Source organism: Sciurus vulgaris (assembly GCF_902686455.1).
Source record: "Sciurus vulgaris genome assembly, chromosome: 3".
NCBI classification, from domain to species: domain Eukaryota; kingdom Metazoa; phylum Chordata; class Mammalia; order Rodentia; family Sciuridae; genus Sciurus; species Sciurus vulgaris.
In genome coordinates, this window is record NC_136463.1 from 40,743,339 (window position 1) to 40,768,809 (window position 25,471).

A 25,471-nucleotide genomic window follows, 5' to 3' on the forward strand; every position below is an offset into this window, starting at 1 on the left:
TTGGTGACCTCTGTGCAGGGGGCCAGCCATAGAGGACTAACAACTGTACTCATTGGTGGCTGGTCCTAGAGACCCACTGTGTGCATGGGATTCAGAACATCAATCATGTAAATTAGAAATGATGCTGAATGAGTCCCTCTGAAGGTCAATCTTGTGAATTAGAAGTGATGCTGTATGAGTCCCCATGAGGAGCCACGTGGGGAAACCCAGGCACAGGGCAGAGAGGACTCATTCAAGTTCACAGCTGGTGAGTGACTTGGTGCAGCAGCCTTGCCATAATGGAAGGCTGAATGTCGACTCCTTGGCTTGGTCAGTTTCTCCACACCAGCTCTGGTGTGTATGGCTACCCGGCAGCCATCCTGAGGGTCCTGCACACCACCTACCGCCCCATGCAGACCTTCCACATTAGGAGGGCTGGGCTCAGGCTCAGCACGTGCACGGGTGGTCAGTGGTGTGGGGACCTCTGATGCTGCAAGGAAGAACAGGCAGCCAGTCTTGGGACTGGCTCTCTTGAGTTTCTCGCTTTTGTTAGAGTTGTGGCTGTTGGAAGCAGGCCACTTTCATCTGCACAATGACAACAGTAACACTGGTGAGAGTGTGGTGGTAAGTGGGACTGATATCCCCTTCAACTTGGGCGAGCAAAGGGAGTGGTGGGGACTGTGGCATTCTGGAGGGTGCACGGGAACAACAGATACCCAGCTCTGACCCAGCATTGCCCCCTGGAGTCTGGTCCCACAGCTGACAGAGCTCCAGGTTGGTGACAGGTGTTGGCAACTGAAAGAGGTCTCTACTGATTTCCCTTCCTGACTGTGAGATATACATGTTCAAAGACTTGCCAAAGAAAAACTTTTGTCTACCTGGCGGGATTCTGAACAGGGGCCCTTATTATGCCCTTCTTGTGCCCTCTAAGGCATGCGTCTTGTGGGGCCGATGGCTGAGGGTCAAGCGGTGCCATGGTCCCAAGATCAGGCCAGACTTGAGAGGTGGGGCCTGCATCTTGACACTGGCAGCCCTGCCTTGCATCAAGACCGCCATGGCCCCCATGACCCTGCTGCACTCGGCCCTCACAGCCCTGGTGCTCATGCATCCTTCTGGTTCTCCCTCTTCTGCCAGGAGGCCTACCCAACCACCAAGGCTTATCTCCAAACGCCTGCACCAAGACATGCCAACATTCATTCATTTGGGGACCTTCTTCTAGACTTCCACTGTGTCCCAACATTACCCGGACCTATCATTTACTGAAGCTTTTCTTTAAACTCCTTTTTCTTAATTGTTCAAAAAACACTTGGGACCAGTGCTACACACACAATGTCCCTTTTTCATAAAGAGAAAACAAGAGAGGAGCTCCATACAGTGAGAGCCATGGGATGTTGTTACATTCTAACCAGATAGATTTTCACAAGGCTCCTCCTCCTGACCTTTGCTCTCTCTCTGTTCAAAAACAACCAAGCAAACAAATGCCTACCCAGCAGGACATTCTAGCTCCACTCAGCTGAAACAAAGTTGCCAATGACCCCCATAAAAACTATTTTTCCAGCTTTATTCCTAACAGTGCCAAAGACCAAAGTGGAAATCACCCAAATGTCCAGCCGTGGGCCAGCCACGGGGGATGAGTCATATACAGAGATATGTTTATTTTAGGGAATATTAGACAGCACTGAAAAAGAATGAACTGTGAACACAGTGCAGCAGAGAGGAAATTCATGAACATAACAGGAAACAAATGAAGCAAATTCAAAAGGTGTGCATTTGTCCACCCGTGAATGAAGAGGTAAATAAAATGTGGTGTATTCACACAGTGGAATATTATTCAGTCCATTAAAAAGGAATGACTAAGGATCCAACAATGGATGAACTTGGAAAATGTTATGCTCAGTGAAAAGAGCCAAACACAAAATACCACATATTGTGTAATTTAAAATACATGAAACATTCAAAATAGGTAAATCCTTAAAGACAGAAAGCAGATTAGTGATACCAGGAATGGGAGAGGTCAGGTAACTTTGGGGGTGATAGGAGGAATACAAGTTTTGTTTTGGAGGTGATGAAATATTACAAAATTGACTGTAATGACATTTTCCCAGCTTTGTGAACATATTAAAAGTCACTGAATTTTAAATGGATGAATTATGCGGTATGCAAATTATATCTCTATAAAACTAATAAATACTTTAGTAGTCCATTTAACTGACGTTCAAGAAATCTTTGGGGCCAGCAGTGAGGACTGTGGGCAGGCTTGCTGAAGGCAGAGGCTGGGAGGGTGGAATGCAAACCAAGACTGAGAACACTCCACTTTCCCCTGCAGATATGTGAAAAGTTTTGCACTATCCACCTAAGATGTGTGCACCTTGCTTTTTTTTGTTTGTTTGTTTGTTTGTTTAAGAGAAAAGTAGCTGGTATTGAAAATGGGATGGTAGCAGATGAAGTCCTTCTCCTTGACATGGCGGGGTGGCTGGAAGGGAGTAACTTCCTGACACTCAAGCTCCACACAGGTTAATGGCATCCTCTGAGCAACCTGGACAGGCCCCCTGTCCTAGAGACAAGGTCAGCCAGGAGCAATCCTGGGCCCTGGGCCAAGTGCTGCCCCCCTTCATCTCATTGAAATGTGCATCTTTGAGACCATTATCATGGTTCCCATTTTGCAATGAGGAAACAGGCCCAGGGAGGCTAAGGAACAGCCAGGGTCTCCCAGGTACTGAGTTCTGGGGCTGGGGTTGGAATTGGCTGGAACCCTAAGACTTTGTCACTCTTCTTCTTTCTCTGAAGCTTGGTCACCCCCAAAAGCCCTGCCAGGGTGTCACCAAACTCTTCTCAGTGAGAGCAACTTACACCCCTCCAGATAACTTGTTCCACCACTGGACACTGTGGGTCCCCACAGACACCTTGAGCCTTGGCTCTGGTGCCTTCTGGTGGCCACTCTTGCTGCTATGGCCTCTGGACTAACTCTAATGACTGGACAGAGGAAGGTTACCCAGCAGACTCTACTGTTGTGCCTGCATCCAGGGTCCTCCTGCTCCAAGGATGCTGTCCTGAACAACTGGGGTCCTGATGCCAAGCAGGGTCCCCTGCAGCCTCCCCATGGTTTCCATTTTGGGGACATCCAAAGAAAGCAGCACAGACTGTCTGCCACTCAGAAACTCCTTGCATATCAGATGACCTCTTGGGTTTGTAGAGAATAACTCTCCCCTTTGGAAAAGGAGGGACACTGTGGCAGTGCTCTCAGTGAATGATGGTAAGGATCAACTGAGATCTTGGAGAAGAGGCAATGCTGTCTTAAGTACCCAGAGAAATTGGGGAAGACATGACAAGCCTAAGATTTGGGATAGAACAGACCTGGCTTTGCACCCAGCACAGGGTCTGGGGTGCAGATGGCGACCAGGGAGCATTTGCTGGGCAAGGGTTCAGTCAAGGTCAAGCTGTCTAGACCTTGGATGACCCACTCTGAGCCTGAGGCGCCTGTTAAATCCCGGTCCCTCTCCATCACTCTGTGTGAAGCTTAAGTGTGGTCATTTCTCAAATTTGCACTTCTCAAACTTCAACCTGTTCAGGAATCACCTTTCTAAATGCAACTTTGAGGGCAATGGCTTTGGATGATGGTGGTGGCGAGACCCTGCATTTCTAACCAACCAGATCTACAGGTCTGTGGACCATACCTGAGCTAGCCAGGCTCTAAAGCACTTTATAAACAATAGGTGCTCAATAAGTGTAGGTGCTTTCTGAGAAAAAGTCACAGCATATCCCCAGCCTTAAATTTCTATCTTTCCAGAGTTCCCTCCTCTTGCCCAGCCTGTCCCTCACACTCTGCTCCCTAATCTTCCCCCTGGGGAGGTCCCCCCACATCCCCTTTGTCACCTCCTGATCTTGAACTCTCCCTGAGAGCAGCCCAGGTCGTGGTCTCAGACTGGTGCCTAGTGACACCGGACAGATGCATTGGTTCCAGAAACCAGTTTGGGACACTGACTGTGGCAACCCGGCATGAACTCCTCCCCTCCAGCACTAGATCAGTGACACATGTTCAGAAAACTTCTGCAATTCAACAGTGGACTCCAGCTCACCAGCCTATTCCTGCTCCAAGCCTCAAGTCTGAGGAAATGAACATACAAGATGAAACTAGCTATTATAACATCAGTGAAAATGTGCCCACTCGCTGCTCTAGGTGAACTGACAATTTCCACATCGTAAACATATCCACTTAATTATTTTTTAATGAAGAGTGTGAGTCTGGCTAACAGTACCACAATCTTCCTTAAACAGTGTTGCCCCAAACTCATGTGTCAATGCTTCTGAGAGCAGAATAGATTCCTAGTTATGTGTATTATAAATTACATTATATATTTATACTTATATTTTATGTATATAGTTTGACTCATTCAATCACGTGAGCTTTTTGAAGTTAATTTTTCAGGGAACAATTTAATGGTATTTTTCTTGGCATAGCCTCACTGTCCCCTGTCTCCTGAATGTGCTAAGGTCAGTTGCTTGATTGCTACTTGTTCAATTTTAAGAAGTGCATTCATCAGACTGCTCAAGCCTTCCTGAATGCACCCTGGAAAGTGTCCTGTGGGATTTTCATATCTCAGTTCTCCTGAGTGGAGGACAGGACAACTGGGTGATCGGTCATGTAGTGACTCTGGGATGTCACCAGGAATGTCAAAGAATTCGTATCAAGACCTGTTGAGTAATGACTGATGAATTCAATGTGTTTTCTCACCCTCTTTCCAGGACACCAATTCATTCTTCCTTGAACACAACCTGTTTTTCAAGTGAAATGCTGAGTAATCAATCATTATGAACACAGTGAGAAGCTGTATGGACCATGAACATAACTCATTTTACTAAGAGCCACATGTATGTAATTGTGATCCATTAGGAGAAAATATATATGCATGCATATGCATATATATATGTGTGTAAATATGTAGTTTATATACATCTATTTGTATACATAATTTTTCATTGACTAATGATGAGGGAGAAAATTAAAAACAAAACCCCAAACTATACTGGGCTAATGAAGCACATTTCAGTTATTGAACCACTCTATGTAAACTCTAAGAAATTAAATTTTGAAATTTTGAGGACTCCCAGTAGTGGTTTCCATTTCTCTGTCAGTTCAGAAGTGAGCTGGATGAAGTATATCCTGACATATTTTCTTTTTGGTGACTGGTTTTTTCAGCCTCCCTTTAATATTCTGGGTCTCTTTATGATAGAACGTGAGTGGTTCGCATGATGTGTTAATATCCCGAGGACTTAGGAGATGTCCACATGGAGGTGGGGATCCAACCAGCCCTATGTTGTCCTCAGCATCCCAGGGACAGGGTTGTATTGATCAGACCTTGTGGGTGAATGCAGAGATGAAGGTAGCATCTAAGAGGAAAGAAATTGAGAGTATTCATGAGAGCACAGTTGGAATGTGGGCTGGGGAGAGGTGTTCGCAGAGAGAGCTGCATCACAAAGAGTGAGTGGCTGGAGAAAGTCAGTATTGGGACACAGAACATAGAGAGTGGAGGTGTGCACATGAACCAGGGCAAAGGAAAGGGCTTCCCCAGAGTCCAGGACTTGATACCTGGGCCTATCATGGTGGAGCCTTCCTGGGTAGTGACATCATCTGGGGTATGTGTAGGTCTTTAGATACAATCAGACTGAGGGATGTTATTAAAGTGGGGAAAATGGGGATACTTCAGCAATTCTGGTGCTGGCAAGGGATGAGGTTTGGGTGAGATTTCTGGCCTAGGTTAGAGTCCCTGCGTAGAGAAGCATGGTGAGTTGAGGAAGTTCTACAGCAGTGTCTGAGAGACCTGGGACATTGCCAAAGGGCATGGGTGTTCCAGAGAGAAGTGAGGAAGAGTTGGTGCACCACTGCTGGATTTGTTCACCAGGAGCCACAGGAAAAAGGCTTCTGCTCCTATTTCCAAGGGGGGAGGAAGGCACAGGAAGGAGACAGCAGCCTCCAGCTGAGCTCTGGTATTCAGAAAGGTGGAATGGCTGAAGGAGTCACTTGGGAAAGGGCAAGGGGCTTCAGAAGTTTTCTGTAAAATAGAGTCATAGACTTAAGGAGATAACAGTTCTCAGAGATGGAGATGACTTCCAAAGGGGAGAGAATTGGGAGAGGTGGCTATGAGGACTCTGAGGGAGCAGGCTGTCTTCATTCCCAGTCCAGCAGACACAAGAGGATAAACAGAAGCGTTGGTGGCACCATGGGGATCACCCTTCTGTAGGAGACAGCACAGAGAGACTTTTAATAATTCTATTGTACTCGGGAAAAATGGAATTCCTACTTCTGAATTCTTCTCAAAAAGCTACCAGTTTTATTTTTTCATTTATTGGTGATGATCCAAAAGTTTTCCCATCCATGTGAGAGCACATGGCCTGTCCGGACCCTGGAAGTTATATCTTGGTTCCAGAGGCAGAGTTGGGTGGTGTTCTCTATATCACTTCTCCTAAAGTGTCCAAAATGTTAATTTTGTCTACCAAAAAGATTTAAGAAAAAAAAGTTGAGAGACTTTCAGCCTGTTTTATAGAAAAAAACTCAGAAGGTTGGGAATGTTTCTGTATTGAACTCTGTGTTATGAGGCAATTCTATTGTTTGTAGTCACTTGTCTTTTAAATGAAGTGCTTATGTTTGAAAACTTGACCCTATTTGTTGAGAGGCAAGAAACCTACTATTTTCTATAATTAAAACCTCCATTAATTAATTATAAGATATTATGCACTTCGAATTCATGATTACATAAGTCAAAAGAACCAAGTTTCTACATCAGAATTTAAACATCTCACCTTTTCCCACTTTGGTGAATGAATCAAGTGATGGGTAGCTTCATTGCCTTCATCTAGCATCTCAAATGTCACTGACTGCTAAAAGAAAATGAGTATGACTGTGCTATGAATATGTCCAAGAATTCGTTGACATTTTACTTTTGTATTAAGAGTAATTGTAAAGTATTCATAGTCAGCCTTCTTGGCTTCCTCTCCTTCCTCCTTCCCTCCTTCCTTCCTTCCTCATCCCCTCCCTCCTCCTTCACTCCCTACCTCCCTATTTCTCTTTTCTATCCTATTTGTCCTCTTTCTTCTTCTCCTTCTTTTTCTTTTTCTTTTTCTTTTTCTTTTTCTTTTTCTTCTTCTTCTTCTTCTTCTTCTTCTTCTTCTTCTTCTTCTTCTTATCTTCTCTCTCTCTCTCTCTCTCTCTCTCTCTCTCTCTCTCTCTCTCTCTCTCTCTCTCTCTCTCTCTCTCTCTCCCTCTTTCTGCTCACAGCTGAGGTTTCATAGAGTTTAACTGTTTAATGGTGATACATTCCCTTCTGGGGTTTTGGCCAGGTAAGGGAGGGAAGGGCAGAAGGCAGGAGTGCCAGTCTTGGTAGGTGACACAGAGATGGGTGAGACTCTGAGCTTTGAGAAGGGAGCTGGGGACAGGTGGAGCTGAAGCAGACATCTCTTGTGTCCCTGGACATCTCCTAGTGTGTTCCTCCATAGCATTGCATCAGTGATGACCATCAGTGTTCATCTCTACTAAACCTCTCTGTCCTGTGCGGTCTCACTCTTGCCCCCCAACACATGTCCTCCCACTCCAGCTCCTCCTCTTGCAGCACTGCTTCCTCACCTTGGTGTTCGCAGTGTTGAAATGATTAAGTGGACTGGCAGTAGGTCAATTCAGTCTGAGAGCTGCCTTGAGGTCATCAGGTCTGGGATGGGATGTGAGGCTCTCCAGGCCTGTTATGGTCAAGGGACAAAGTCTGTGTTAGACCTGCTCCTCTGAAGTTTCCCCTTGCAGAAACCTCCTAGCAGGTTCCCTCTCTCTTTTCCTTGGTCTGCTCTCTGGTTCAGCCCCCAGGAGAGCAGCACCAAGGGCGTTAACATGCTGATGCACTTCTTGGCAAAGTTATGTCTGGCACACTCACCTGAGAGGATGAGAGGGGTGCCAGAGAGACATTTGTGCCATTCAGAACTGGGAGCCCAGTGCCCAAGTGCCATCAGCTCAGGGGGTGTGAGCAACATCTCTCAATCATTGCACATGGACGCAAGTCTCCTTCTCCTGAAACTTTAGTGATAGACAGTCACTATGTCTAGCAAGTATCTCTAGCCCTATCTGATCAGCTGTGATAGCACAACTGTCCTAAGATAGTTTTCCAAAGTATTTTCATGAGAAGATAGAAGATAATTTGAGTTTTGCTTGATAGGCATTTTCTAATTTAGTGGCCCCGGTACTTAATTTTCCATGGTAAAATATAAATTTGATGTCATTGGGTAAGAAACTGATGAGGGATTCTTTGGTTCTACCTCACTGTGGTTCTCTTCCTTGCAGACAATCAGGCTGAAGAGCATGGCTGAGAAAAGTTTCATCTGTGTGTGGAGGTTGAGCAGATGCCCACCTGGAGGGCAGGTGCTCTTTTTACATGAATTAGTTCTAGAGACCCACATGGACAACCCGCTGATTGCTCCACAGTTCCTAATATGGAGAATTGGAAGATGTCACAGACTGGTTTTATATGAGAACTGCAAACTCAATTAAGAATGAAATGCTAAAGCAAAGGGGTGTCCGAGATGAGCATGGTAACAGTGGGTATGGTAAGTGTGATTTGTCACAACAGGAGACAAGACATAAAGACAAGAAAGAAAAGAAAACAAAGCACATTCGTAGCATATATAAATTTAATGAATATTTAAAAAATCAAAAATACTGGTATTTTGTAATTAATATATTCTGAATTTATGCAGTTCATTTTCTCCATTGTGAGGTCTGTGGAAATCTATTCACCTGCTGAAGCAAAGCCACTTCCTGCCCTCAGTTGATGACTGGAGTCTCCTCCAACATATGTAAGAGCACAGCTTCAGGAAGAAAGACTTCCCTCACAACTGGGATAATGTCCTCATCAGCAGGGAGTCCTCAAGGAAAAGTGTGGAGTGCTTCACTTCCCTGATGAAATCACGGAGAGTGTGGACATGCAGTGTTCTGTGAGGTCACTCACTTGGTCTCTCTGTACTTGTGATGATCAGAGACGCAGGAGTAATCAAGCCCTGGAACTCTTCAGGTTTTTTTTTTTTTCTTTCTTCTTTCTGTTTTCATTTTGGAAACAATGAGGGGAATCAAGTTTGGTGGCTTTTAGGTAGACAAACTTCATTTATATCTATTTTCATGTTTGATATTTATGAATTTTAAAGAGGAACACAGATATTCTGAGGAATCTGGGTCACTAGGGGCATGGCACAGATGACACCAGTCTAGAAACTGGCATGAAAGTATGTCTTCTACCCAGGAAACTGTGGAAGGGAGACTCCATAAGGCACAAGACTTCTCCATGAAAGGTCTGTGAGTCTCTGGGGAGTCTCCTCCTGCCCCTCTCCCAGGAGTTAGCTGGGTTAGACAATGTCAGCATCTGACTAGACATGACATGCAAGCATGTGTGGTTGAGCTCTGAATGGCTGTGGAACCAATCTGGGAGGATCTGTCCTTGAGCAGAATATAACAATCCCTGAACATGTAGGGAGGAAGTCTGAAAACCCCTTTCTTTTTTTTTTCATTCATTTTTTTTTATTGTAAACAAATGGGATACATGTTGTTTCTCTGTTTGTACATGGCGTAAAGGCATACCATTTGTGTAATCATAAATTTACATAGAGTAATGTTGTTTGATTCATTCTGTTATTTTTTCCCTTTCCCCCACCCCTCCCACCCTTCTTTTCCTTCTATACAGTGCTTCCTTCCTCCATACTTGCCCCCCTCCCTAACCCTAACTCTAACCCTAACACTAACCCTTCCCTCCCCCCATTATGTGTCATCATCCACTTATTAGCGATATCATGCTTCCTTTGGCTTCTTGAGATTGGCTTATCTCACTTAGCATGATATTCTCCAGTTTCATCCATTTGCCTGCAAATGCCATAATTTTATCATTCTTTATGGCTGAGTAATATTCCATTGTATATATATAACACAGTTTCTTTATCCACTCATCAATTGAAGGGCATCTAGGTTGGTTCCACAGTCTGGCTATTGTGAATTGAGCAGCTATGAACACTGATGTGGCTGTATCTCTGTAGTATGCTGATTTTAAGTCCTTTGGGTATAGGCCAAGGAGTGGGATAGCTGGGTCAAATGGAGGGTCCATTCCAAGTTTTCTAAGGAATCTCTACACTGCTTTCCAGAGTGGCTGCACTAATTTGCAGTCCCACCAGCAATGTATGAGTGTACCTTTCTCCCCGCATCCTCGCCAACACCTGTTGTTGCTCGTATTCTTGATAATCGCCATTCTAATTGGGGTGAGATGGAATCTTAGGGTGGTTTTGATTTGCATTTCTCTTATTACTATAGATGTTGAACATTTTTCCATATGTTTGTTGATTGCTTGTAGATCTTCTTCTGTGAAGTGTCTATTCATTTCCTTAGCCCATTTGTCGACTGGAGTATTTGAATTCTTGGAGTAGAGTTTTTTGAGTTCTTTATAGATTCTGGAGATTAGTGCTCTATCTGAAATATGATTGGCAAAGATATTCTCCCACTCTGTAGGCTCTTTCTTCGCATTGCTGATAGTTTCCTTTGCTGAGAGAAAGCTTTTTAGTTTGAATCTATCCCAGTTATTGATTCTTGCTTTTATTTCTTGTGCTATAGGAGTCCTGTTAAGGAAGTCTGGTCCTAAGCCGACATGTTGAAGATCTGGACCTACTTTTTCTTCTATAATCTGCAGGGTCTCTGGTCTGATTCCGAGGTCCTTAATCCATTTTGAGTTTAGTTTCGTGCATGGTGAGAGATATGGGTTTAGTTTCATTCTGTTGCATATGGATTTCCAATTCTCCCAGCACCATTTGTTGAAGAAGCTGTCTTTTCTCCATTGCATATTTTTGGCCCCTTTGTCTAGTATGAGAAAATTTTATTTATTAGGGTTTGTGTCCGTGTCCTCTAGTCTGTACCATTGATCTACCTGTCTATTTTGGTATCAATACCATGCTGTTTTTATTACTATTGCTTTGTAGTAGAGTTGAAGATCTGGTATTGCAATACCCCCTGTTTCACTCTTCCTGCTAAGGATTACTTTAGCTATTCTGGGATTCCTATTCTTCCAGATGAATTTCATAATTGCTTGCTCTATTTCTGTAAGGTACATCATTGGGATTTTAATTGGAATTGCATTGAATTTGTATAGCACTTTAGGTAGTATGGCCATTTTGACAATATTAATTCTTCCTATCCAAGAACATGGAAGATCTTTCCATCTTCTAAGGTGTTCTTTAATTTCTTTCGTTAGTGTTGTATAGTTCTCATTGTAGAGGTCTTTCACCTCTTTTGTGAGATTGATTCCCAAGTATTTTATTTTTTTCGATGCTATTGTGAATGGTGTAGTTTTCCTAATTTCTCTTTCTGAAGATTCATCACTTATGTATAAAAATGCATTGGATTTATGAGCATTTATCTTGTAACCCGCTACTTTACTGAATTCACTTATGAGTTCTAACAGTTTTCTGGTGGAATTTCCAGGTTCCTCTAAATATATAATCATGTCACCAGTGAACAGGGATAGTTTGAGTTCTTCTTTTCCAATTCGTATCCCTTTAATTTCTTTGGTTTGTCTAATTGCTCTGGCCAGAGTCTCAAGAACAATGTTGAATAGAAGTGGTGAAAGAGGGCATCCCTGCCTTGTTCCAGTTTTTAGGGGGAATGCTTTCAGTTTTTCACCATTTAGAATGATATTAGCCATGGGCTTAGCATAAATGGCCTTTACAATGTTAAGGAATGTTCCCACTATCCCTATTTTTTCTAGTGTTTTGAGCATGAAGGGGTGTTGTATTTTATCAAATGCTTTTTCTGCATCTATTGAAATAATCATGTGATTCTTGACTTTAAGTCTATTGATATTTTGAATGACATTTATTGATTTCCTGATGTTGAACGAACCTTGCATCCCTGGGATGAAACCCACTTGATCATGGTGCACTATCTTTTTAATATGTTTTTGTATGCGATTTGCTAAAATTTTGTTGAGAATTTTTGCATCGATGTTCATTAAGGATATTGGTCTGAAATTTTCTTTGCTTGATGAGTCTCTGTCTGGTTTAGGTATCAGTGTGACATTGGCTTCATAGAATGAGTTTGGGAGGGTACCCTCCTCTTCTATTTTATGGAATACTTTGAGAAGTATTGGAATGAGGTCTTCTTTAAAAGTTTTGTAGAACTCGGCTGAGAACCCATCTGGTCCCGGACTTTTCTTTGTTGGTAGGCTTTTGATGACTTCTTCTATTTCAGTACTTGAAATTGGTCTATTTAAATTGTGTATGTCCTCCTTGTTCAGTTTAGGCAATTCATATGTCTCTAGAAACCTGTTGATGTCTTCGAAATTTTCTATTTTGTTGGAGTATAGATTTTCAAAATACCTTTTAATTATGTTTTGTATTTCAATCATATCTGTTGTGATATTTCCTTGTTCATTTCCTTGTTATTTTAGTGATTTGGGTTTTCTCTCGTCTTCTCTTTGTTAGTGTGGCTAAAGGTTAATCAATTTTGTTTATTTTTTCGAAGAACCATCTCTTTATTTTGTCAATTTTTTGTATTGTTTCTTTTGCTTGAATTTCATTGATTTCAGCTCTGAGTTTAACTATTTCCTGTCTTCTACTACTTTTGGTGCTGGTCTGTTCTTCTTTTTCTAGGGCTTTGAGCTGTAGTGTTAGGTCGTTTATTTTTTGAGTTTTACTTCTTTTATTAAATGCACTCCATGAAATAAATTTCCCTCTAAGTACTGCTTTCATAGTGTCCCAGAGATTTTGATATGATGTTTCTTTGTTCTCATTTACCGCTAAGAATTTTTTTAATTTCCTTCCTAATATCTTCTGTTATCCATTCATCATATAATAGCATATTGTTTAATCTCCAGATGTTGGAATAGTTTCTGTGTTTTACTCTTTCATTTATTTCTAACTTCAATCCATTATGATCTGATAGAATACATGGTAGTGTCTCTATCTTCTTGTATTTGCTAACATTAGCTTTGTGGCATAATATATGGTCTATTTTAGAGAAGGATCCATGTGCTGCTGAGAAGAAAGTGTATTCACTCTTGGTTGGATGGTATATTCTATAAATGTCCGTTAAGTCTAAATTATTGATTGTGTTATTGAGTTCAATTTTTGTCTGGAAGATCTGTCCAGTGGTGAGAGAGGCGTGTTAAAATCACCTAGTATTATTGTGTTATGGTCTATTTGATTTCTGAAATTGAGAAGGATTTGTTTGACATACATGGATGAACCACTGTTTGGGGCATAGATGTTTATGATTGTTATATCTTGCTGATTTATGCTTCCCTTAAGCAGTATGAAATGACCTTCTTTATCCCTTCTGACTAACTTTGGCTTGAAGTCCACATTATCTGAAATGAGGATGGATACTCCAGCTTTTTTGCTGAGTCCATGTGCATGGTATGTTTTTCCCCATCCTTTCACCTTTAGTCTATGGGTATCTTTTTCTATGAGGTGTGTCTCTTGCAGGCAACATATTGTTGGATCTTTCTTTTTAATCCAATCTGCCAGTCTATGTCTTTTGATTGATGAATTCAGGCCATTAACATTCAGGGTTATTATTGAGATATGATTTGGTTTCCCGGTCATTTGGTTCATTTTTTAAAGTTTATATATTCATTTGTTTGACACAACTTGGCTCTTCCTTTATTTGACAATTCCTTTAGGATAATTCCTCCCTCTGCTGCTTTGCTTCTTTGTTTTTCATCTCTTCCTCATGGAATATTTTGCCGAGAATGTTCTGTAATGCTGGTTTCCTTTTTGTAAATTTTTTTAGCTTTTGTTTATCATGGAAGGATTTTATTTCATCGTCAAATTTGAAGGTAAGTTTTGCTGGGTATAAGATTCTTGGTTGGCATCCATTTTCTTTCAGGGCTTGAAAAATGTTGTTCCAGGCCCTTCTAGCTTTTAGGGTCTGGATTGAAAAATCTGCTGATATCCGTATTGGTTTCCCCTTGAATGTAATTTGGTTCTTTTCTCTCACAGCCTTTAAAATTCTGTCTTTATTTTGTATGTTAGGCATTTTCATTATAATGTGCCTTGGTGTGGGTCTGTTGTAATTTTGTGTATTTGGAGTCCTATAAGCCTCTTGAACTTGATTTTCCATTTCATTCTTCAGATTTGGGAAATTTTCTGATATTATTTCATTGAATAGATTGTTCATTCCTTTGGTTGTTTCTCTAAGCCTTCCTCAATCCCAATAATTCTTAAATTTGACCTTTTCATGATATCCCATAGTTCTTGTAGATTCTGTTCATGATTTCTTACCATCTTCTCTGTTTGTTCAACTTTTTTTCAAGGTTAAATATTTTGTCTTCAATGTCTGAGGTTCTTTCTTCCAGGTGTTCTATCCTATTGGATATGCTTTCTATGGAGTTCTTAATTTGGTTTATTGTTTCCTTCATGTCAAGAATTTCTGTTTGGTTTTTTTTTTCAATATCTCTAACTCTTTATTGAAATGATCTTTTGCTTTCTGTATTTGCTCTTTTAACTGTCGATTGGTGCGATCATTCAATGCCTGCATTTGCTCTTTCATCTCATCGTTTGCTTCTCTGATCATTTTAATTATGTACATTCTGAACTCCTTTTCTGTCATTTCTTCTGCCATGCTGTCATTGGGTTTTATTGATGTAACATCTAGATTTGTTTGCAGCATTTTCTTTCCTTGTTTTCTCATATTGTTCAGGTATCAGTGGACCGCTGAGATATTGCAGATTTCCTCTATTGACTTACAATGTCCTGAAGATTTTCTATATATATATCCCCCCTTAGCCTTCAGTAGGCTGAAGTCTTGGAGGAAGTTGATAATGCACGGTGCTCCCAAAGGAAGCTGCCTCTCTAGGAGTGGTGGCCTTCAGGTGGGGTATAATCCCTGCTAGTGGGCAGAGGTGCCTCCACTTGTTGATCAATGGTCATCCAAAGGGGACCTAGGCTGCGGGCTGAGGCAAGGCCTGTTTGGGCCTGAGTCTTTGGTTTTACTGTCCTTGTGGGGAAACCTCACCCGGCAGGGAAGACTCACCCGGTGGGGAGGTCTCGCTGGTCAGTACCCTCCTAGAGGTTCCCCTCAATTTATAGCTACTGCCTGGGCTGGGCTGCCATTCCTCTGCAAAGTTCCCAGGGGCCCAGCCCTACCTCCTGGGCCTGGGAGCCTCACCCTTCGCAGATGAATCTCCTTAGGCTGGCCCCTCCTCAGAGAATCTGCCCGCAGGCCTGGAACCTTCGCTCTGCCCATAAGCGTGTCTCTGTGCGGCTCTTCCACCAAGAAGCCTCCTAGATCCTGGGACCCTGCTCTGCACCTAAGTCGCCTGGCTATGCCGCCCCTCCTCTGAGCAGCCACCTGGGGCCCCATACAATCGCTCTGAGTCCCAGAGACCCGCCTCACGCCTCTTCCTCCAGGACATCCGCCCCAGTATTCGGTGCGGTCACTAGGAGTCCAAGAAACTCACTGCGCGCCTCCTCCTCCCACCAACCACCCGTAGCCCTGGGCAATCAATCACTCCGAGTCGAAGTGACCGTCCCCGTTCCTCCTCCTTCTCCAGATACCCCCCGGGTGTTCAGGAGCGGTCGCTCTGAGTGGCTCTGAATCCACGTGACCGCTGCATGGGTCCTCTGGGCACCGCCCGGAGCTCAGGTGCGGCCACTCAAGACCAAGCGTCCCACCACACTTCTACTCCAGGCAGCCCCCCTGTGTTCAGGAGCTGTCACTTAAGTCCAACAACTCACCACTCGCCTTCTCCTCTGAGCAGCCGCCTGGAACGCTAATGCAGTCACTGCGAGTCCAAACGACCCGCCGCGCTCCTCCTCCTCCTACTCCTCTGGGCAGGCCCTGGTGTTCAGAAGTGGTCTGAGTCCAAATAGCTCGCCACGCAGCCCCTCCTCTGGCAACCGCCTGTAGCTCTGGTGTAGTCACTCTGAATCCAAGCTGCCGCACTCCTCTTCCTCCTCCTCGTCCTCAGGGCAGGCCCTGGTGTTCAGAAGCAGTCGTTCTGAGTCCAAACAGCTCGTCACGCGGCTTCTCCTCTGGCAACTGCCTGTAGCTCTGGTGCAGTCACTCACTCCCGAATCCAAGCGGCCACGCTCCTCCTCCTCCTCCTCAGGGCAGGCCCCGGTGTTCTGAGTCCACACAGCTCTCTTCGCCACTCCTCCCCTGGGCAGCTGCCGGAGCCCCAGTGGTTGCTCCGAGTTCCAGCGCTGTGCCGAGCGGCCTCCTTTACGGGGCTCCCAGTTGTCCGAGTTCACTGCTCCAGTGGGGGGAGGGGTGTGTCTCGCCGGCAGCTCTACTTCACAAAGTTTTCTGCGTTCCGGGACACTGTCCCATTCGGGACGGCCTTCCCAACGGGTGAGAGTCACCCGGTTTGCTTGAGTTGGTCCCCAAGTGTCTCAATAATCTCCTCTTTTGAATCCTGAGTCCTGGAGCAACATGAAATGCAGCCACCCTCTAGGCTGCCATCTTGAACCTCCCCTAATTTACATTTTAAATGAGCATATTATCTTTTTCTTCAGAAGAGTATAATGCTTTATCTTCTTTTTCATTCTTTTACCTTTCTTTACTGTCATGTCATGTTAATTTCATGTCATTCCACTTTATGATGCTGGGCATTGAACTTCGGACCTCCCACATGGTAGGCAACTGCTCTACCACTAGTTATTTCCCCAGCTCTAATTTATATTTCTTATATCCAACTTAACTTTTTTTGAAGTCTCTCCGTGGAAAGGAACCTGTAGAGAGTTACTGGTAAAAACCCAGGAGAAAGTAAATCTTTGAGGCTACCTGAGCAGTAGAGGGATAAGAAGTATAAAGATATCTATGATACAAAGTAACATATGGCAAGTCTCAAAAAGATAATAAAATTGGGTACATGAATGTTGTTGGGGTACTTTATATAAATTGTCCCATTTAGGTTTCAATGAAAACCCTAGTAGGCAGGTTTATCATCTCATTTTGCAAATGAGGAAATTAACAGAGCAGTTATCCCAGTAAGGCAGAGCAGACATTTGAGCAGATATTCAAACCCAGCACTTGGTGCCATGGCCCATCTTTCTAAGAGAACTTCTCTAAGTATCTAGAAGCACTGGAGTGTCACCTTATTCAGCAGAAAGACCATTTTTATATCTGTCTGTTCTGAATCCATTTATGAGTGGATTTTTGAGTGTTATTAGTAACAAAGGGATATTTATAATGTTGACTCATAGTAAGAATCCCAACAGCTAGGTATGTTTCAATATGTTTGTTAAAGTTATATTTCTCCATTACTATATTGTACATTCTGGAAATAATTTCCTTTGATTAGTGATTCAGCCCACTTTCATTCGTTGAACCAAATCCACCTCACTGACATTCTGCATTGAATAAGCATTTTTAGATGTTTGTGTATATACAAACCTGTGTCTAGTCTTCCAAAGGAAAAGGATCTAATCTATTTTGAATGGTACTATAGTATGGACACTCAGCACCTATGTCATAACCACCATCCCCGCCCAACCTCCCTGGGACCCTATCTCCTTTAATCCTTAATGCATCCCCTGCTTCCATTGCCAGTGCTCTCCTTGGACTTCCTGCCTGCTCTTTGGATCCCCGGATCACTCTTCACCTTCACCTCTCTCATCAGTGTGAATGGCAGTAATGGACTTCTAGTCTTCTGAATTTTCTCTGTAGCTTCAGATAAAGAAGCCTTCCTTTTGTAGGCCAGCCTCCACACAGATCTTTTAATTTTTCAGGAATTGTCCTTCTTTATCCACTGTTTTGCTTGACCCACTTAGTTTTACAAGTACACAAACAATGCGTGGATCCATAATGTTACATACAAAATTGAAAGTTAAAAATTGTATTAAACTTATACTTAATTGTTCTTTGCATGGTTTTCACATTTTTAAAAAGAATATTCAATATTTATATCTTTGTTTTATTATTACAGGTATTTTTGCAGCATAGTATTTGTCATCTTATAATCTATTATTGGATATTTATGTTATTTTTCAGTTTTTTGCTATATATATAAGTATCCCATATTAGAATCTCATCCAATCCTTTTCCATATTTTGGATTGTTTTAAACAGCTTTCCACCAGTAGCATCGTGTTTAAAATATGATTTTATGACTGAATTATTGAGAAATTGCTGTCATAACCTACTATACTACAAAACATGCTCTGGCAGCAGCCAGGAATGAACTCCACGTTAACAAGTTCAGTGGCAGCATCTTCCTGGACATCTCTGTGATCCTGTTCACCCACTCCCCCATTTTAAGTCTCTTGATTTCCTTTATGGGTTGACCTCTTAGCTCTACCTTTATGTTCTAGACCAATTTACCTAACCTTTCTGAGTTTTTAGTCTCCCTTGTTGGCACAATTATGGTTGCTTATCTTATTCTTTTGGAAATTAAATAACACATAAAGCCACAAGCACAATGTCTGGTACATAGTAATAATATAAATGTATCTTTTCTTTTTGTCTCTGGCCCCTTACTTCCTGCATAGATCTTTCTCATCTAAAAAGAAAAAAGAAAAGAAAAAGAAAAAGCACTTGGTAACCTTGAGATAAGAAGGTCATGATTCCAGGTATATTTCTAACAGAGTGAGCCTTACTGTTAGTCTTTCTAACAAGTCACAATTTTGTAGTAAGATGTGGTTGTAAGATGTGTGTTTGAGCTACACCCAAAAATGAATGTTTGGATTTTCTCTCACAGCTTCACATGGAGTATTCTTGTTGTTGGATGAAGCTCACAGATTGAAAACCAAAGCTCTCTGCTGCATAAGACACTTTCAGAGGTAAACCACAAAGGATAGTCTTAGTTTTTATATAACCCTCCTTCATTTTTTTAATTTACTTTATTTTTTAGAGCAAGTTAGGTTTCCAACAAAATTGAGTAGAAGGTATAGAGTTTCCATATGTCCCCTGCCCTTTACAAACATGCTCCCTGTATTCTCAGCATCTCCCTGGAAAAGAGATGTTAAAGCTAATGAACCTGCATTGACAACATCAGAATAACTCAGAGGTCCATAATTTATTGGATTCACTATTGCTATTATAAACATTCTTTGAGTTTGGACAAATAGGTAATGACACATGTCCACCATTATAGTATCACACGGAATGGTTTCACAGGCTTAAAAATCCAATATCCCATCTATTCATTGTTCCTTCTCCCCCCAACTCCTCCTTTGAGAACATGTACTTTAGGTACTGAACATAGTCAACTAAATTGATATGTTTTTAGGAAAGATTTCTGCAGAGCTAAATGAACCTTTTTGGGGGGGTTATGGGTAGTGACAAAAGTAGTATTGAATATGGGCTAATTACTTTTCATTTCTCTTTTATATAGGAGGTTATATTTACTAAAATCCAGTTATCAAATGAGCAAGACCCTACTCCAATAAATTACATTGTATTTTGGAGATGTTTCAACTCTCTTGAATTTCCTGGCAAACAAATGATCTTATAGTTACTGCCTGCAGTTGCAGATGTATGGGACATACCTTACCACCCCTGCACCCCATTAACCTAGTCAAAAATTTTGACCATTCACCTGCACTCATGAAAAGACCAGACAAATTTCTTATAGAACATTGCCTCCAATCTCTCATCTGTCATATTTTTTTTGTTATGATACTCTTGATTTCATGCCCTTCTCTCAACCTCTTGTGGTCATTCTGGAAAAGTATGTGAGAAACATCATTGTAACCTAGTGTTGCCCTTTTTTTCTGAGAAGCCAGTGGAATGTGAAGACTATCTTCTCCTTGTTGACCTAGTGAAAGTTTGCTCACTCATTGAGACCACACTTGGTAATTTCTGAGATGATAATTGAAATTTGGTCCTCATCCTATAATAAATCAACACTAACTTTGAGTTCATTTAACAGAAATCTTAGATTTGAATTCTATATTTAATGGCCTAGAAGTTGCAGTTTTTAGAGTTTTACTGAAGATGTAATCAGGTTTTATAGTTTCAAATATTTTTTATCCCCTGCCTGGTAGGGCATCCCTTTCTCTCTGGTGTCCTCTCAGCCTTCTTTGTAGGGACTCTTGATTGTGTCTCTTTGCCATTAAGTTTGTACTTTGATATTTAAAATAATATACATAAATATACATAAATAATATACATAAATAGGATATGACTCTTCCACTTCCTGTATTATTTAATTCTCCTGGTATAAGCTCTTGTGTCAGTTCAGAGGTTGACCTTACTTGGCCTAATATTGTTATTGTTGTTGTTTTTTTTTTTTTTTTGTTTTTTGTTTTTTGGTGATGCTAGTGATTGACCCAGAGCTTCATGAATGCTAGGCAAGTGATCTGCCAGTGAGCCACATCCCCTGCCCTGTTCTCAAAAATTTACATAAGTCCTTTTCTGTATTGGACTTCTTATGACAGAATGTCCAGAAACATCCAAAGATCTGATGCCTTGCATCTGATATACCTGCAAAGTTTATAAACAGATATGTTGTTTGTATACATCTTGTTCTTGCTTGTCGATAGAGGCCTGATGCTGTAATTCTGGCTTTCAACCTCCTCGAGTATATGTGTTATTCAGATGCCCCAATAATTCTCCCTTGTGGGTCATAACCATAGTGTGAATCTTTACATAGACTTGAATAATAATAACCATAGTGAATAACTGTGAATACTCAGAGTCACAAAGTGATTGTTACTTACATTCCTATGACAGTGTCTTCTTACAGATTATTATTCCCTTCTTTAGTTAGAAAACTGAAGAGATATTATATTCTAAATTAAACAGAATGTAACCACCTTGAACTTGAGCCTAATTCCATTAAATCATGCCACTCTGCTTTTCAATAAATGTTGTCATGAGTAACTCAGTTTGCTTCCAATGTTAGAGATTTTTAACTGTGTTTATTTACATATATTCTAGTTCTCAGTGGTCTTCAGTCTCCTGTTGACTGGAACTCCTATCCCAAACAGCCTCAAGAACTCTACTCTCTCCTCAGTTTTGTGGAACCTGAGCTTTTTTCTAAGGAACAGATGGAAGATTTTGTTCAACATTACCAGGATATTGAAAAAGAGTCCAAATCAGGTTAATCCCCATTTGATAAATCATCCCCAAGAGATCTTATCACTCAGACTTCCCTAATGCATAACAGTTACAGATAGGAAAGAAAGAGAATGGATAACCAGAGAATACCTGCGGTTCTTCAGACAAAGAACCAGAAACACAAGGCAGATGTTGGGTCCCTCATGTTGTGTGCAGTTGCCTGCTATTCGTGACTTTTGTTTGTTACATGATTCTACAATGGGGATTTTTTGGTTCATTTTTGGAAGAAGGTAGAAAGTACCAACCGATCTGTATACTTTCTTTTAAAAACCAGCTTGTAATTTTCTTTTTAATATTTTTCTTTTTGTGGTATTGGAGATTGAACCCAGGTGTGCTTTACCCCTGAGATATATTCCCAGTGCTTTTGTAAAAATTTGGAGATAGCGTCTTGCTAAGTTTCTTAGGCTGGACTTCAACTTGCCATCCTCCTTCCTCAAGTATATGTTACCATGCCTGGCTTCAAATTTTAAATTTTTATGAAGACTTTTACTTTCCATGCCACTTCCCAGTGCAGAAAAGTAAGTGCATGCTGTAGTCCCAAACTGCCCTTAAGAATTCTGCAACACTGTTATTTCTCTTTAACACTTTGTAGAAACCACAAGTCTGAGATGAGTGGAGAGTGGAAGTGAAAAGGGAAGCCCTCATTCATATAACCAGTAACTTTCTCTTATACCTTTGCCCCTCTGCCTTGTGGAATTATCTGAATATTCCTGTAATATCTGAATATCCTAGGCTGATTATCCAAAACAAATGGCAGGAAGCCAACTAGTGATTATGTATGTACTGGTTAAATATGAGCTGCAAAGTCTTCTTATAGCACAAATTCCCATACCACAAGATAAAGATTACCTTGAAAACCTGCTCTGATTGATTACTCCATGTTTAGCACTGCCAGATAAAAAATAGGACAACCAATTACATGTGACATGGGACAAATTTGTATTGAAAAACTATTAATTGTTTATCTGAATTTCAGATTTAGCTGGTTGCTTGTATTTTTATTTTCTGTTTTTGAAAATACTATGTGAAGTATAATTCTAATTTAGCAGAGTTTTTGAATTCCAGGATACCTGGTCAAGGAAGAAGAGATTAGAAGTCAAAAACTCAAGTTTGAATGCCTGTGTGTCCTTGAATAAGTTGCTTAATTCCTCTGAGCCTCACTTAACAGTTGTAAAAATGGTAACAGTATTACTTGCCGTACATTTCTATGCTGTTATGCTACTCAGTGAGATTAAATGTAAGAATACCCTGGTAAACAGTTTCTTGCAAATGAGATTATTAGTGAGAAGAATCAAGCTCTTTGAGTGTTTGTATTTTGGGGGTTCAAAGCCAGGAACAAGTCTAGAAGAAATAGGGAAGAGCCCATTAAAGGCAGAAATCAGATGGTTCTCTAATTATGTGTGTTCAACTTATAATTTTTTGACTTTACCATTTTATAAAAGCATTCCACATTCAATAGAAACAATACTTTGAATTTTGAATTTTTATTGATGTACATGTTTGTGCCTATTTTTGAGGTATGTGGTATTGATGTTTTGATTCATGTATACATTGGGTAGTGATTAATTTAGATAATTAGTATATCATATACTCAAACTTCTTTATTTTGAGTATATTCAAAATTGTGTCTGAATTCTAACTGGTTTGAGATATATAATGCATTATTGTTAGTTATATTAAAATGTTTAATTTCATTAATCATGGGGGAAATGCAAATCGAGACCACAGTGAGAAACTACCTCACCCCAGTGAGAACAGTTATTACAAAAATACAAAAAAAAAAAAAAAAAAAAAAAAAAAAAAAAAAACCTAACGATTGCTAGCAAGGATGTGATGAAAGGGGAACTCTGATATACTACTGGCAGGAGTAAATTGGTCCCAACCATAATGGAAAACAGGATGGATGTTTCCTCAAAAAACTAAAACTAGAACTGCTGTATAATTCAGCAATCCCCATCAAAGGAAAGGAAATCACATGTCACAGAGATATCGCAACTCCTGTGTTTATTGCAGCACTATTCACAGTACCCAGAATTTGGAACTAACCTAAATGTCCATTAGCAGATTGAAAAAAGAAAATGCAGTGTATGTACACAATGGAATCACTATTCAGCCATAAGACAACATGAGTTTCAGTCTTCCAGGCTAGAGATAGGTTGTAAGTTTCTGTCCTGTAAGGGTTGGTGGCAGCAACAAGTCACAACTCGCCAGTTCCTGCAAGCAATCATGAGGGTAAATACCTGATACAATACAGTGTTCTGTGTTGTCAGTGTTGTTTAGACACAGGTATTCAATAAATTACATGAAGTATTCAACATATGTTCATACTATATTATGTTATATTATTTGCCTGATGGACTATTGTAAGCATTGTGAGCACATTTAAGGTAGGGTGGGCTAAGCTGTGATGTTTGGTATGTTAGATCTGTTAAATACATTTTTTACTTACTGATATTTTCAATTTTGGATGGGTTTGTAAGAATGCAATCACTTTGTAAGTCCAGGAGCATCTGTACTATGAATATTGCTATACTAACCTAGAATGCAGAATTAGCTTGAAAATGAGGAAAGTAACTTGCTATATGTTCTCCAGTAGTTCAGTGCCTTTGTTGTATTTTTGAACCACTCTCTTGTATTTTTTTCCTTACACAGCAAGTGAAAACTATACAACTTCTTGCAGCCATTTCTGCTGAGGAGAGTAAAATCTGAGGTAGCTACAAAGCTTCCCCAAAAAGACAGAAGTAGTGATATACCATGGCATGGACAGCATTGCAGAAAAAAATACTACAAGGCTATTTTGATGAAAGACCTAAGTAATCACAGGGTACTTTAATCCATTTAGAATCTAAATGAAGATGTGATTTGGGGGCAGGGAAATATTTTATAATTACACTCACTTTGTATAGCAAGAATATAGTGTAGCATTTTGTATTCTGAATGATACTCAGGTCAGCTGCAGTGAGACAATGTAGTGTTAAGTGTATCAGACTTAGTTGTTGCATGATCAATTTCCCTTTTTCCTCTTGCCTAGTTTTTCTTATTTCCAACAATGAAGCAAACACTTCTAAATGTCCATTCATGCCTTTTGTCCTCCATTTGCTTTTTCCCCCCTCTTAAATCCACAATAGCAGTTAAGGAAGAAATTTTAGAAATTTCCAGTCATTATAACAAACCATCCCCAAGTTCAATTATAGACTTCCTTCTCAAAACAAAGTTTCATGTGGATATGCTGTTAATTCTCAGCGCAGATGAGACACTGGGAGTTAGTATAAATTTGAGGAATGTCCTATGAAATGAGTAAGATTATTTATAAAGAGTTGGGTTTGTTTTTGGTTTTGTTTTTGATTTGTTAGTCCATTTTTCTTTCTCTTCAAAATTACAGATGCATTTGAAAATGAGAAGGCAAAGAAAGTTAACCTTCAGAATATCTTATCCCTTCTTCAAAAGTATGTGGATCACCCATATTTGTTTGATGGTGAGGCAGTGTTCTTTTTCCCCATGTTATTTTTCTTTAGTATTTCTGTGTTCAAAATCAGCAGAATTCTTCAAAAAAAAAAAAAAAAACAAAAAAACAAAAAACTACCTGTATTTACTGTGTGTATTTTGCTTATTCTCATTTTCTCTATATTATCTAATGTTATTCAGATTTCTTCAGATGTTCCTGTAATATCCCTGATGGCTATGTTTTTCTTTTCTCTCTTAATGAAGATTCAGAGATTCTGTATTACATTTGCCATGTCTCTATTTTTCTGCAATCTAGAAATGTTTCTAAGCTTTTTTCGAAGGGTGGGGAGAGGACTTTTTTGTCTTTCATAATGTTGACAGTTATGGAGAATAAAACTTGTAGTTTTACAGAATGTGTCATAATCTGAATTCATCTGACCATTTCTTCATGGTTATATTTTCTCTAGTCTTGAACCTACTCAGCCACCATGCCAAGTTCACCAGTGATCTCTGTGATGCCCAATGATCATCAATTCACATTTCAGTTAACCTCTCAGAAACCCTTGACACAGTATATCACTTTTTCCTTGAAATGCTCTTTACACAGCTTCTGGAGTAGTACTTTCTCTTGCTTTTCCTCCTGCCCACATGCTCCTTACTATCCTTTGCTGTTCCCCCTTCATCTTACTGACCTGTGTACATTTCTCACTAAGCACTGCTTTAGTGCCTTCCTACAAATTTGATGTGCAGTGTTTTCATTTTCATTCAAATGTTTTTTTAACACACTATGATAGGCAATTCTCTGGCCATGGAGGCTCTAATATAGAAAGAATGCATTTGTTTTAAAGACTTTTTGCAAAGTAGCACTGTGAATTATTTAAAAGTTTAACAGGATCTTAATCAGATGCACATTAGAATATTAAGGAAGAATATTAAGGCATTAGGAATATAGCTTTTGAAGGAAAACTTCAAGAATATTCTT

At 40.6% G+C, this 25,471-nt stretch overlaps 1 pseudogene across 1 annotated transcript in view; it reads left to right on the top strand.

Annotated features, from left to right (window-relative positions):
* The first annotated feature begins 290 nt into the window (after positions 1–290).
* The window catches only part of LOC306657579 (chromodomain-helicase-DNA-binding protein 1-like), a 116,885-nt pseudogene continuing 91,704 nt past the window's right edge, over positions 291–25,471 (top strand). Inside the window, exons 1-7 of the transcript in view lie at positions 291–444; positions 533–603; positions 911–1,083; positions 18,683–18,764; positions 20,866–21,027; positions 23,698–23,858; positions 24,428–24,528. The product of the transcript in view is annotated as a chromodomain-helicase-DNA-binding protein 1-like (transcript). The remainder of the gene's footprint in view (positions 445–532; positions 604–910; positions 1,084–18,682; positions 18,765–20,865; positions 21,028–23,697; positions 23,859–24,427; positions 24,529–25,471) is intronic.